The 13371-nt window shown below is 54.4% G+C and overlaps 6 non-coding genes across 6 annotated transcripts; all 6 read right to left on the reverse strand.

Annotated features, from left to right (window-relative positions):
• Positions 1–2989: 2989 nt before the first annotated feature.
• Positions 2990–3061, reverse strand: trnad-guc. Its single transcript has one exon. It is a non-coding gene; the product is annotated as a tRNA-Asp (tRNA).
• Positions 3062–4685: 1624 nt separating this feature from the next.
• On the reverse strand, positions 4686–4757 carry trnad-guc. The gene has a single exon. It is a non-coding gene; the product is annotated as a tRNA-Asp (tRNA).
• Positions 4758–6120: 1363 nt separating this feature from the next.
• trnad-guc lies at positions 6121–6192 on the reverse strand. The gene has a single exon. It is a non-coding gene; the product is annotated as a tRNA-Asp (tRNA).
• A 2796-nt stretch (positions 6193–8988) lies between these two features.
• Positions 8989–9060, reverse strand: trnad-guc. Its single transcript has one exon. It is a non-coding gene; the product is annotated as a tRNA-Asp (tRNA).
• A 1365-nt stretch (positions 9061–10425) lies between these two features.
• On the reverse strand, positions 10426–10497 carry trnad-guc. The gene has a single exon. It is a non-coding gene; the product is annotated as a tRNA-Asp (tRNA).
• A 1623-nt stretch (positions 10498–12120) lies between these two features.
• On the reverse strand, positions 12121–12192 carry trnad-guc. The gene has a single exon. It is a non-coding gene; the product is annotated as a tRNA-Asp (tRNA).
• Positions 12193–13371: the final 1179 nt, after the last annotated feature.

The raw sequence follows: 13371 nt of genomic DNA on the forward strand, positions 1-13371 counted from the left end.
AGGCTGAAGACCAGCCGAGCTGCTGCACGCTGGATTAGCTGCAGAGGTCGGCACATGCAGGCTCAGCAGCCAGGAGCCAGTTGCGGGAGTTTAGGCCCGAGATGATTATGCAACTTGATCCCATAGACACTCAGCAGTTGTTTAAAGACAGCCTAATGCTGTAGTTTGCTACTGTCCACTATACTAACGAGGACGGCGCCAACGCTGACCTTGGCACGTGTGTCGGGCAGACTCTGCCCGTCATTTTGTCACGCAGCGTAGCGCAGGGCGTTGACTTCAAGCCCTCACTCTTCTTCGATATGACCCTTTTTGGCGATGAGGCCCGATTGACACTGCTCTCCTTTGGCCAGTGCAGGGTGCAGAGGAGCGGTGTAGTGCGGCAGAACTTGGGTAGGCTGAAGACCAGCCGAGCTGCTGCACGCTGGATTAGCTGCAGAGGTCGGCACATGCAGGCTCAGCAGCCAGGAGCCAGTTGCGGGAGTTTAGGCCCGAGATGATTATGCAACTTGATCCCATAGACACTCAGCAGTTGTTTAAAGACAGCCTAATGCTGTAGTTTGCTACTGTCCACTATACTAACGAGGACGGCGCCAACGCTGACCTTGGCACGTGTGTCGGGCAGACTCTGCCCGTCATTTTGTCACGCAGCGTAGCGCAGGGCGTTGACTTCAAGCCCTCACTCTTCTTCGATATGACCCTTTTTGGCGATGAGGCCCGATTTACACTGCTCTCCTTTGGCCAGTGCAGGTGCAGAGGAGCGGTGTAGTGCGGCAGAACTTGGGTAGGCTGAAGACCAGCCGAGCTGCTGCACGCTGGATTAGCTGCAGAGGTCGGCACATGCAGACTCAGCAGCCAGGAGCCAGTTGCGGGAGTTTAGGCCCGAGATGATTATGCAACTTGATCCCATAGACACTCAGCAGTTGTTTAAAGACAGCCTAATGCTGTAGTTTGCTACTGTCCACTATACTAACGAGGACGGCGCCAACGCTGACCTTGGCACGTGTGTCGGCAGACTCTGCCCGTCATTTTGTCACGCAGCGTAGCGCAGGGCGTTGACTTCAAGCCCTCACTCTTCTTCGATATGACCCTGGAGCCAGGACCGCAAACAGTCGCGATTTTGTCGAGGGGTAGCTGGGACACCTTTGGAGTGAGGGAGTATCAAGCCGATTGGCAGTAGCAGGCTGGGGTGTAGGCTTTGACCATGCCCGGGGTGTAGGATGCGTGTGAGCCAATTGCAGATTCTCTCCAAGTTGTCCTGTAAACGCGCTATAAAAAGCAACTGTACTCACTCAGATTTTTTGACAGCCGCACAATGTATAGCTCCGGGGTACACAATACAACACGACTTGCTAATAAAGGCGACAGACAGGAACTGAGAAATTGACTCATACAGTCAAGTGTTGCTATTGCCTTTTTCTGCTTGGCTTATTGTCTTTTGTTAATGGGGAAGCTAAGCATATCCTCGCCTCGGTCGGACAGCGGCGTCACGCTCGATGCTGCTGTTATTCTTTTGGTCTTTCTTGGTGAATAATCAGCAGCTGGTAGAAAAGTCCAGTCTCCCCGTCGGGAATCGAACCCCGGTCTTCCGCGTGACAGGCGGAGATACTGTCCACTATACTAACGAGGACGGCGCCCACGCTGACCTTGGCACGTGTGTCGGGCAGACTCTGCCCGTCATTTGTCACGCAGCGTAGCGCAGGGCGTTGACTTCAAGCCCTCACTCTTCTTCGATATGACCCTTTTTGGCGATGAGGCCCGATTGACACTGCTCTCCTTTGGCCAGTGCAGGGTGCAGAGGAGCGGTGTAGTGCGGCAGAACTTGGGTAGGCTGAAGACCAGCCGAGCTGCTGCACGCTGGATTAGCTGCAGAGGTCGGCACATGCAGGCTCAGCAGCCAGGAGCCAGTTGCGGGAGTTTAGGCCCGAGATGATTATGCAACTTGATCCCATAGACACTCAGCAGTTGTTTAAAGACAGCCTAATGCTGTAGTTTGCTACTGTCCACTATACTAACGAGGACGGCGCCAACGCTGACCTTGGCACGTGTGTCGGGCAGACTCTGCCCGTCATTTTGTCACGCAGCGTAGCGCAGGGCGTTGACTTCAAGCCCTCACTCTTCTTCGATATGACCCTTTTTGGCGATGAGGCCCGATTTACACTGCTCTCCTTTGGCCAGTGCAGGGTGCAGAGGAGCGGTGTAGTGCGGCAGAACTTGGGTAGGCTGAAGACCAGCCGAGCTGCTGCACGCTGGATTAGCTGCAGAGGTCGGCACATGCAGACTCAGCAGCCAGGAGCCAGTTGCGGGAGTTTAGGCCCGAGATGATTATGCAACTTGATCCCATAGACACTCAGCAGTTTTTAAAGACAGCCTAATGCTGTAGTTTGCTACTGTCCACTATACTAACGAGGACGGCGCCAACGCTGACCTTGGCACGTGTGTCGGGCAGACTCTGCCCGTCATTTTGTCACGCAGCGTAGCGCAGGGCGTTGACTTCAAGCCCTCACTCTTCTTCGATATGACCCTGGAGCCAGGACCGCAACAGTCGCGATTTTGTCGAGGGGTAGCTGGGACACCTTTGGAGTGAGGGAGTATCAAGCCGATTGGCAGTAGCAGGCTGGGGTGTAGGCTTTGACCATGCCCGGGGTGTAGGATGCGTGTGAGCCAATTGCAGATTCTCTCCAAGTTGTCCTGTAAACGCGCTATAAAAAGCAAACTGTACTCACTCAGATTTTTTGACAGCCGCACAATGTATAGCTCCGGGGTACACAATACAACACGACTTGCTAATAAAGGCGACAGACAGGAACTGAGAAATTGACTCATACAGTCAAGTGTTGCTATTGCCTTTTTCTGCTTGGCTTATTGTCTTTTGTTAATGGGGAAGCTAAGCATATCCTCGCCTCGTCGGACAGCGGCGTCACGCTCGATGCTGCTGTTATTCTTTTGGTCTTTCTTGGTGAATAATCAGCAGCTGGTAGAAAAGTCCAGTCTCCCCGTCGGGGAATCGAACCCCGGTCTTCCGCGTGACAGGCGGAGATACTGTCCACTATACTAACGAGGACGGCGCCCACGCTGACCTTGGCACGTGTGTCGGGCAGACTCTGCCCGTCATTTTGTCACGCAGCGTAGCGCAGGGCGTTGACTTCAAGCCCTCACTCTTCTTCGATATGACCCTTTTTGGCGATGAGGCCCGATTGACACTGCTCTCCTTTGGCCAGTGCAGGGTGCAGAGGAGCGGTGTAGTGCGGCAGAACTTGGGTAGGCTGAAGACCAGCCGAGCTGCTGCACGCTGGATTAGCTGCAGAGGTCGGCACATGCAGGCTCAGCAGCCAGGAGCCAGTTGCGGGAGTTTAGGCCCGAGATGATTATGCAACTTGATCCCATAGACACTCAGCAGTTGTTTAAAGACAGCCTAATGCTGTAGTTTGCTACTGTCCACTATACTAACGAGGACGGCGCCAACGCTGACCTTGGCACGTGTGTCGGGCAGACTCTGCCCGTCATTTTGTCACGCAGCGTAGCGCAGGGCGTTGACTTCAAGCCCTCACTCTTCTTCGATATGACCCTTTTTGGCGATGAGGCCCGATTGACACTGCTCTCCTTTGGCCAGTGCAGGGTGCAGAGGAGCGGTGTAGTGCGGCAGAACTTGGGTAGGCTGAAGACCAGCCGAGCTGCTGCACGCTGGATTAGCTGCAGAGGTCGGCACATGCAGGCTCAGCAGCCAGGAGCCAGTTGCGGGAGTTTAGGCCCGAGATGATTATGCAACTTGATCCCATAGACACTCAGCAGTTGTTTAAAGACAGCCTAATGCTGTAGTTTGCTACTGTCCACTATACTAACGAGGACGGCGCCAACGCTGACCTTGGCACGTGTGTCGGGCAGACTCTGCCCGTCATTTTGTCACGCAGCGTAGCGCAGGGCGTTGACTTCAAGCCCTCACTCTTCTTCGATATGACCCTTTTTGGCGATGAGGCCCGATTGACACTGCTCTCCTTTGGCCAGTGCAGGGTGCAGAGGAGCGGTGTAGTGCGGCAGAACTTGGGTAGGCTGAAGACCAGCCGAGCTGCTGCACGCTGGATTAGCTGCAGAGGTCGGCACATGCAGGCTCAGCAGCCAGGAGCCAGTTGCGGGAGTTTAGGCCCGAGATGATTATGCAACTTGATCCCATAGACACTCAGCAGTTGTTTAAAGACAGCCTAATGCTGTAGTTTGCTACTGGAGCCAGGACCGCAAACAGTCGCGATTTTGTCGAGGGGTAGCTGGGACACCTTTGGAGTGAGGGAGTATCAAGCCGATTGGCAGTAGCAGGCTGGGGTGTAGGCTTTGACCATGCCCGGGGTGTAGGATGCGTGTGAGCCAATTGCAGATTCTCTCCAAGTTGTCCTGTAAACGCGCTATAAAAAGCAAACTGTACTCACTCAGATTTTTTGACAGCCGCACAATGTATAGCTCCGGGGTACACAATACAACACGACTTGCTAATAAAGGCGACAGACAGGAACTGAGAAATTGACTCATACAGTCAAGTGTTGCTATTGCCTTTTTCTGCTTGGCTTATTGTCTTTTGTTAATGGGGAAGCTAAGCATATCCTCGCCTCGGTCGGACAGCGGCGTCACGCTCGATGCTGCTGTTATTCTTTTGGTCTTTCTTGGTGAATAATCAGCAGCTGGTAGAAAAGTCCAGTCTCCCCGTCGGGGAATCGAACCCCGGTCTTCCGCGTGACAGGCGGAGATACTGTCCACTATACTAACGAGGACGGCGCCCACGCTGACCTTGGCACGTGTGTCGGGCAGACTCTGCCCGTCATTTCGTCACGCAGCGTAGCGCAGGGCGTTGACTTCAAGCCCTCACTCTTCTTCGATATGACCCTTTTTGGCGATGAGGCCCGATTGACACTGCTCTCCTTTGGCCAGTGCAGGGTGCAGAGGAGCGGTGTAGTGCGGCAGAACTTGGGTAGGCTGAAGACCAGCCGAGCTGCTGCACGCTGGATTGGCTGCAGAGGTCGGCACATGGAGGCTCAGCAGCCAGGAGCCAGTTGCGGGAGTTTAGGCCCGAGATGATTATGCAACTTGATCCCATAGACACTCAGCAGTTGTTTAAAGACAGCCTAAGCTGTAGTTTGCTACTGTCCACTATACTAACGAGGACGGCGCCAACGCTGACCTTGGCACGTGTGTCGGGCAGACTCTGCCCGTCATTTTGTCACGCAGCGTAGCGCAGGGCGTTGACTTCAAGCCCTCACTCTTCTTCGATATGACCCTTTTTGGCGATGAGGCCCGATTTACACTGCTCTCCTTTGGCCAGTGCAGGGTGCAGAGGAGCGGTGTAGTGCGGCAGAACTTGGGTAGGCTGAAGACCAGCCGAGCTGCTGCACGCTGGATTAGCTGCAGAGGTCGGCACATGCAGACTCAGCAGCCAGGAGCCAGTTGCGGGAGTTTAGGCCCGAGATGATTATGCAACTTGATCCCATAGACACTCAGCAGTTGTTTAAAGACAGCCTAATGCTGTAGTTTGCTACTGTCCACTATACTAACGAGGACGGCGCCAACGCTGACCTTGGCACGTGTGTCGGGCAGACTCTGCCCGTCATTTTGTCACGCAGCGTAGCGCAGGGCGTTGACTTCAAGCCCTCACTCTTCTTCGATATGACCCTGGAGCCAGGACCGCAAACAGTCGCGATTTTGTCGAGGGGTAGCTGGGACACCTTTGGAGTGAGGGAGTATCAAGCCGATTGGCAGTAGCAGGCTGGGGTGTAGGCTTTGACCATGCCCGGGGTGTAGGATGCGTGTGAGCCAATTGCAGATTCTCTCCAAGTTGTCCTGTAAACGCGCTATAAAAAGCAAACTGTACTCACTCAGATTTTTTGACAGCCGCACAATGTATAGCTCCGGGGTACACAATACAACACGACTTGCTAATAAAGGCGACAGACAGGAACTGAGAAATTGACTCATACAGTCAAGTGTTGCTATTGCCTTTTTCTTTGGCTTATTGTCTTTTGTTAATGGGGAAGCTAAGCATATCCTCGCCTCGGTCGGACAGCGGCGTCACGCTCGATGCTGCTGTTATTCTTTTGGTCTTTCTTGGTGAATAATCAGCAGCTGGTAGAAAAGTCCAGTCTCCCCGTCGGGGAATCGAACCCCGGTCTTCCGCGTGACAGGCGGAGATACTGTCCACTATACTAACGAGGACGGCGCCCACGCTGACCTTGGCACGTGTGTCGGGCAGACTCTGCCCGTCATTTTGTCACGCAGCGTAGCGCAGGGCGTTGACTTCAAGCCCTCACTCTTCTTCGATATGACCCTTTTTGGCGATGAGGCCCGATTGACACTGCTCTCCTTTGGCCAGTGCAGGGTGCAGAGGAGCGGTGTAGTGCGGCAGAACTTGGGTAGGCTGAAGACCAGCCGAGCTGCTGCACGCTGGATTAGCTGCAGAGGTCGGCACATGCAGGCTCAGCAGCCAGGAGCCAGTTGCGGGAGTTTAGGCCGAGATGATTATGCAACTTGATCCCATAGACACTCAGCAGTTGTTTAAAGACAGCCTAATGCTGTAGTTTGCTACTGTCCACTATACTAACGAGGACGGCGCCAACGCTGACCTTGGCACGTGTGTCGGGCAGACTCTGCCCGTCATTTTGTCACGCAGCGTAGCGCAGGGCGTTGACTTCAAGCCCTCACTCTTCTTCGATATGACCCTTTTTGGCGATGAGGCCCGATTGACACTGCTCTCCTTTGGCCAGTGCAGGGTGCAGAGGAGCGGTGTAGTGCGGCAGAACTTGGGTAGGCTGAAGACCAGCCGAGCTGCTGCACGCTGGATTAGCTGCAGAGGTCGGCACATGCAGGCTCAGCAGCCAGGAGCCAGTTGCGGGAGTTTAGGCCCGAGATGATTATGCAACTTGATCCCATAGACACTCAGCAGTTGTTTAAAGACAGCCTAATGCTGTAGTTTGCTACTGTCCACTATACTAACGAGGACGGCGCCAACGCTGACCTTGGCACGTGTGTCGGGCAGACTCTGCCCGTCATTTTGTCACGCAGCGTAGCGCAGGGCGTTGACTTCAAGCCCTCACTCTCTTCGATATGACCTTTTTGGCGATGAGGCCCGATTGACACTGCTCTCTTTGGCCAGTGCAGGGTGCAGAGGAGCGGTGTAGTGCGGCAGAACTTGGGTAGGCTGAAGACCAGCCGAGCTGCTGCACGCTGGATTAGCTGCAGAGGTCGGCACATGCAGGCTCAGCAGCCAGGAGCCAGTTGCGGGAGTTTAGGCCCGAGATGATTATGCAACTTGATCCCATAGACACTCAGCAGTTGTTTAAAGACAGCCTAATGCTGTAGTTTGCTACTGTCCACTATACTAACGAGGACGGCGCCAACGCTGACCTTGGCACGTGTGTCGGGCAGACTCTGCCCGTCATTTTGTCACGCAGCGTAGCGCAGGGCGTTGACTTCAAGCCCTCACTCTTCTTCGATATGACCCTTTTTGGCGATGAGGCCCGATTGACACTGCTCTCCTTTGGCCAGTGCAGGGTGCAGAGGAGCGGTGTAGTGCGGCAGAACTTGGGTAGGCTGAAGACCAGCCGAGCTGCTGCACGCTGGATTAGCTGCAGAGGTCGGCACATGCAGGCTCAGCAGCCAGGAGCCAGTTGCGGGAGTTTAGGCCCGAGATGATTATGCAACTTGATCCCATAGACACTCAGCAGTTGTTTAAAGACAGCCTAATGCTGTAGTTTGCTACTGTCCACTATACTAACGAGGACGGCGCCAACGCTGACCTTGGCACGTGTGTCGGGCAGACTCTGCCCGTCATTTTGTCACGCAGCGTAGCGCAGGGCGTTGACTTCAAGCCCTCACTCTTCTTCGATATGACCCTTTTTGGCGATGAGGCCCGATTGACACTGCTCTCCTTTGGCCAGTGCAGGGTGCAGAGGAGCGGTGTAGTGCGGCAGAACTTGGGTAGGCTGAAGACCAGCCGAGCTGCTGCACGCTGGATTAGCTGCAGAGGTCGGCACATGCAGGCTCAGCAGCCAGGAGCCAGTTGCGGGAGTTTAGGCCCGAGATGATTATGCAACTTGATCCCATAGACACTCAGCAGTTGTTTAAAGACAGCCTAATGCTGTAGTTTGCTACTGTCCACTATACTAACGAGGACGGCGCCAACGCTGACCTTGGCACGTGTGTCGGGCAGACTCTGCCCGTCATTTTGTCACGCAGCGTAGCGCAGGGCGTTGACTTCAAGCCCTCACTCTTCTTCGATATGACCCTTTTTGGCGATGAGGCCCGATTGACACTGCTCTCCTTTGGCCAGTGCAGGGTGCAGAGGAGCGGTGTAGTGCGGCAGAACTTGGGTAGGCTGAAGACCAGCCGAGCTGCTGCACGCTGGATTAGCTGCAGAGGTCGGCACATGCAGGCTCAGCAGCCAGGAGCCAGTTGCGGGAGTTTAGGCCCGAGATGATTATGCAACTTGATCCCATAGACACTCAGCAGTTGTTTAAAGACAGCCTAATGCTGTAGTTTGCTACTGGAGCCAGGACCGCAAACAGTCGCGATTTTGTCGAGGGGTAGCTGGGACACCTTTGGAGTGAGGGAGTATCAAGCCGATTGGCAGTAGCAGGCTGGGGTGTAGGCTTTGACCATGCCCGGGGTGTAGGATGCGTGTGAGCCAATTGCAGATTCTCTCCAAGTTGTCCTGTAAACGCGCTATAAAAAGCAAACTGTACTCACTCAGATTTTTTGACAGCCGCACAATGTATAGCTCCGGGGTACACAATACAACACGACTTGCTAATAAAGGCGACAGACAGGAACTGAGAAATTGACTCATACAGTCAAGTGTTGCTATTGCCTTTTTCTGCTTGGCTTATTGTCTTTTGTTAATGGGGAAGCTAAGCATATCCTCGCCTCGGTCGGACAGCGGCGTCACGCTCGATGCTGCTGTTATTCTTTTGGTCTTTCTTGGTGAATAATCAGCAGCTGGTAGAAAAGTCCAGTCTCCCCGTCGGGGAATCGAACCCCGGTCTTCCGCGTGACAGGCGGAGATACTGTCCACTATACTAACGAGGACGGCGCCCACGCTGACCTTGGCACGTGTGTCGGGCAGACTCTGCCCGTCATTTCGTCACGCAGCGTAGCGCAGGGCGTTGACTTCAAGCCCTCACTCTTCTTCGATATGACCCTTTTTGGCGATGAGGCCCGATTGACACTGCTCTCCTTTGGCCAGTGCAGGGTGCAGAGGAGCGGTGTAGTGCGGCAGAACTTGGGTAGGCTGAAGACCAGCCGAGCTGCTGCACGCTGGATTAGCTGCAGAGGTCGGCACATGCAGGCTCAGCAGCCAGGAGCCAGTTGCGGGAGTTTAGGCCCGAGATGATTATGCAACTTGATCCCATAGACACTCAGCAGTTGTTTAAAGACAGCCTAATGCTGTAGTTTGCTACTGTCCACTATACTAACGAGGACGGCGCCAACGCTGACCTTGGCACGTGTGTCGGGCAGACTCTGCCCGTCATTTTGTCACGCAGCGTAGCGCAGGGCGTTGACTTCAAGCCCTCACTCTTCTTCGATATGACCCTTTTTGGCGATGAGGCCCGATTGACACTGCTCTCCTTTGGCCAGTGCAGGGTGCAGAGGAGCGGTGTAGTGCGGCAGAACTTGGGTAGGCTGAAGACCAGCCGAGCTGCTGCACGCTGGATTAGCTGCAGAGGTCGGCACATGCAGGCTCAGCAGCCAGGAGCCAGTTGCGGGAGTTTAGGCCCGAGATGATTATGCAACTTGATCCCATAGACACTCAGCAGTTGTTTAAAGACAGCCTAATGCTGTAGTTTGCTACTGTCCACTATACTAACGAGGACGGCGCCAACGCTGACCTTGGCACGTGTGTCGGGCAGACTCTGCCCGTCATTTTGTCACGCAGCGTAGCGCAGGGCGTTGACTTCAAGCCTCACTCTTCTTCGATATGACCCTGGAGCCAGGACCGCAAACAGTCGCGATTTTGTCGAGGGGTAGCTGGGACACCTTTGGAGTGAGGGAGTATCAAGCCGATTGGCAGTAGCAGGCTGGGGTGTAGGCTTTGACCATGCCCGGGGTGTAGGATGCGTGTGAGCCAATTGCAGATTCTCTCCAAGTTGTCCTGTAAACGCGCTATAAAAAGCAAACTGTACTCACTCAGATTTTTTGACAGCCGCACAATGTATAGCTCCGGGGTACACAATACAACACGACTTGCTAATAAAGGCGACAGACAGGAACTGAGAAATTGACTCATACAGTCAAGTGTTGCTATTGCCTTTTTCTGCTTGGCTTATTGTCTTTTGTTAATGGGGAAGCTAAGCATATCCTCGCCTCGGTCGGACAGCGGCGTCACGCTCGATGCTGCTGTTATTCTTTTGGTCTTTCTTGGTGAATAATCAGCAGCTGGTAGAAAAGTCCAGTCTCCCCGTCGGGGAATCGAACCCCGGTCTTCCGCGTGACAGGCGGAGATACTGTCCACTATACTAACGAGGACGGCGCCCACGCTGACCTTGGCACGTGTGTCGGGCAGACTCTGCCCGTCATTTGTCACGCAGCGTAGCGCAGGGCGTTGACTTCAAGCCCTCACTCTTCTTCGATATGACCCTTTTTGGCGATGAGGCCCGATTGACACTGCTCTCCTTTGGCCAGTGCAGGGTGCAGAGGAGCGGTGTAGTGCGGCAGAACTTGGGTAGGCTGAAGACCAGCCGAGCTGCTGCACGCTGGATTAGCTGCAGAGGTCGGCACATGCAGGCTCAGCAGCCAGGAGCCAGTTGCGGGAGTTTAGGCCCGAGATGATTATGCAACTTGATCCCATAGACACTCAGCAGTTGTTTAAAGACAGCCTAATGCTGTAGTTTGCTACTGTCCACTATACTAACGAGGACGGCGCCAACGCTGACCTTGGCACGTGTGTCGGGCAGACTCTGCCCGTCATTTTGTCACGCAGCGTAGCGCAGGGCGTTGACTTCAAGCCCTCACTCTTCTTCGATATGACCCTTTTTGGCGATGAGGCCCGATTGACACTGCTCTCCTTTGGCCAGTGCAGGGTGCAGAGGAGCGGTGTAGTGCGGCAGAACTTGGGTAGGCTGAAGACCAGCCGAGCTGCTGCACGCTGGATTAGCTGCAGAGGTCGGCACATGCAGGCTCAGCAGCCAGGAGCCAGTTGCGGGAGTTTAGGCCCGAGATGATTATGCAACTTGATCCCATAGACACTCAGCAGTTGTTTAAAGACAGCCTAATGCTGTAGTTTGCTACTGTCCACTATACTAACGAGGACGGCGCCAACGCTGACCTTGGCACGTGTGTCGGGCAGACTCTGCCCGTCATTTTGTCACGCAGCGTAGCGCAGGGCGTTGACTTCAAGCCCTCACTCTTCTTCGATATGACCCTTTTTGGCGATGAGGCCCGATTGACACTGCTCTCCTTTGGCCAGTGCAGGGTGCAGAGGAGCGGTGTAGTGCGGCAGAACTTGGGTAGGCTGAAGACCAGCCGAGCTGCTGCACGCTGGATTAGCTGCAGAGGTCGGCACATGCAGGCTCAGCAGCCAGGAGCCAGTTGCGGGAGTTTAGGCCCGAGATGATTATGCAACTTGATCCCATAGACACTCAGCAGTTGTTTAAAGACAGCCTAATGCTGTAGTTTGCTACTGGAGCCAGGACCGCAAACAGTCGCGATTTTGTCGAGGGGTAGCTGGGACACCTTTGGAGTGAGGGAGTATCAAGCCGATTGGCAGTAGCAGGCTGGGGTGTAGGCTTTGACCATGCCCGGGGTGTAGGATGCGTGTGAGCCAATTGCAGATTCTCTCCAAGTTGTCCTGTAAACGCGCTATAAAAAGCAAACTGTACTCACTCAGATTTTTTGACAGCCGCACAATGTATAGCTCCGGGGTACACAATACAACACGACTTGCTAATAAAGGCGACAGACAGGAACTGAGAAATTGACTCATACAGTCAAGTGTTGCTATTGCCTTTTTCTGCTTGGCTTATTGTCTTTTGTTAATGGGGAAGCTAAGCATATCCTCGCCTCGGTCGGACAGCGGCGTCACGCTCGATGCTGCTGTTATTCTTTTGGTCTTTCTTGGTGAATAATCAGCAGCTGGTAGAAAAGTCCAGTCTCCCCGTCGGGGAATCGAACCCCGGTCTTCCGCGTGACAGGCGGAGATACTGTCCACTATACTAACGAGGACGGCGCCCACGCTGACCTTGGCACGTGTGTCGGGCAGACTCTGCCCGTCATTTCGTCACGCAGCGTAGCGCAGGGCGTTGACTTCAAGCCCTCACTCTTCTTCGATATGACCCTTTTTGGCGATGAGGCCCGATTGACACTGCTCTCCTTTGGCCAGTGCAGGGTGCAGAGGAGCGGTGTAGTGCGGCAGAACTTGGGTAGGCTGAAGACCAGCCGAGCTGCTGCACGCTGGATTAGCTGCAGAGGTCGGCACATGCAGGCTCAGCAGCCAGGAGCCAGTTGCGGGAGTTTAGGCCCGAGATGATTATGCAACTTGATCCCATAGACACTCAGCAGTTGTTTAAAGACAGCCTAATGCTGTAGTTTGCTACTGTCCACTATACTAACGAGGACGGCGCCAACGCTGACCTTGGCACGTGTGTCGGGCAGACTCTGCCCGTCATTTTGTCACGCAGCGTAGCGCAGGGCGTTGACTTCAAGCCCTCACTCTTCTTCGATATGACCCTTTTTGGCGATGAGGCCCGATTGACACTGCTCTCCTTTGGCCAGTGCAGGGTGCAGAGGAGCGGTGTAGTGCGGCAGAACTTGGGTAGGCTGAAGACCAGCCGAGCTGCTGCACGCTGGATTAGCTGCAGAGGTCGGCACATGCAGGCTCAGCAGCCAGGAGCCAGTTGCGGGAGTTTAGGCCCGAGATGATTATGCAACTTGATCCCATAGACACTCAGCAGTTGTTTAAAGACAGCCTAATGCTGTAGTTTGCTACTGTCCACTATACTAACGAGGACGGCGCCAACGCTGACCTTGGCACGTGTGTCGGGCAGACTCTGCCCGTCATTTTGTCACGCAGCGTAGCGCAGGGCGTTGACTTCAAGCCCTCACTCTTCTTCGATATGACCCTTTTTGGCGATGAGGCCCGATTGACACTGCTCTCCTTTGGCCAGTGCAGGGTGCAGAGGAGCGGTGTAGTGCGGCAGAACTTGGGTAGGCTGAAGACCAGCCGAGCTGCTGCACGCTGGATTAGCTGCAGAGGTCGGCACATGCAGGCTCAGCAGCCAGGAGCCAGTTGCGGGAGTTTAGGCCCGAGATGATTATGCAACTTGATCCCATAGACACTCAGCAGTTGTTTAAAGACAGCCTAATGCTGTAGTTTGCTACTGGAGCCAGGACCGCAAACAGTCG

Source organism: Micropterus salmoides, unplaced genomic scaffold, assembly GCF_014851395.1.
Source record: "Micropterus salmoides isolate LMB-PRFRI ecotype aquatic unplaced genomic scaffold, ASM1485139v1 Ms_hic_scaffold_4323, whole genome shotgun sequence".
Lineage (NCBI taxonomy): Eukaryota > Metazoa > Chordata > Actinopteri > Centrarchiformes > Centrarchidae > Micropterus > Micropterus salmoides.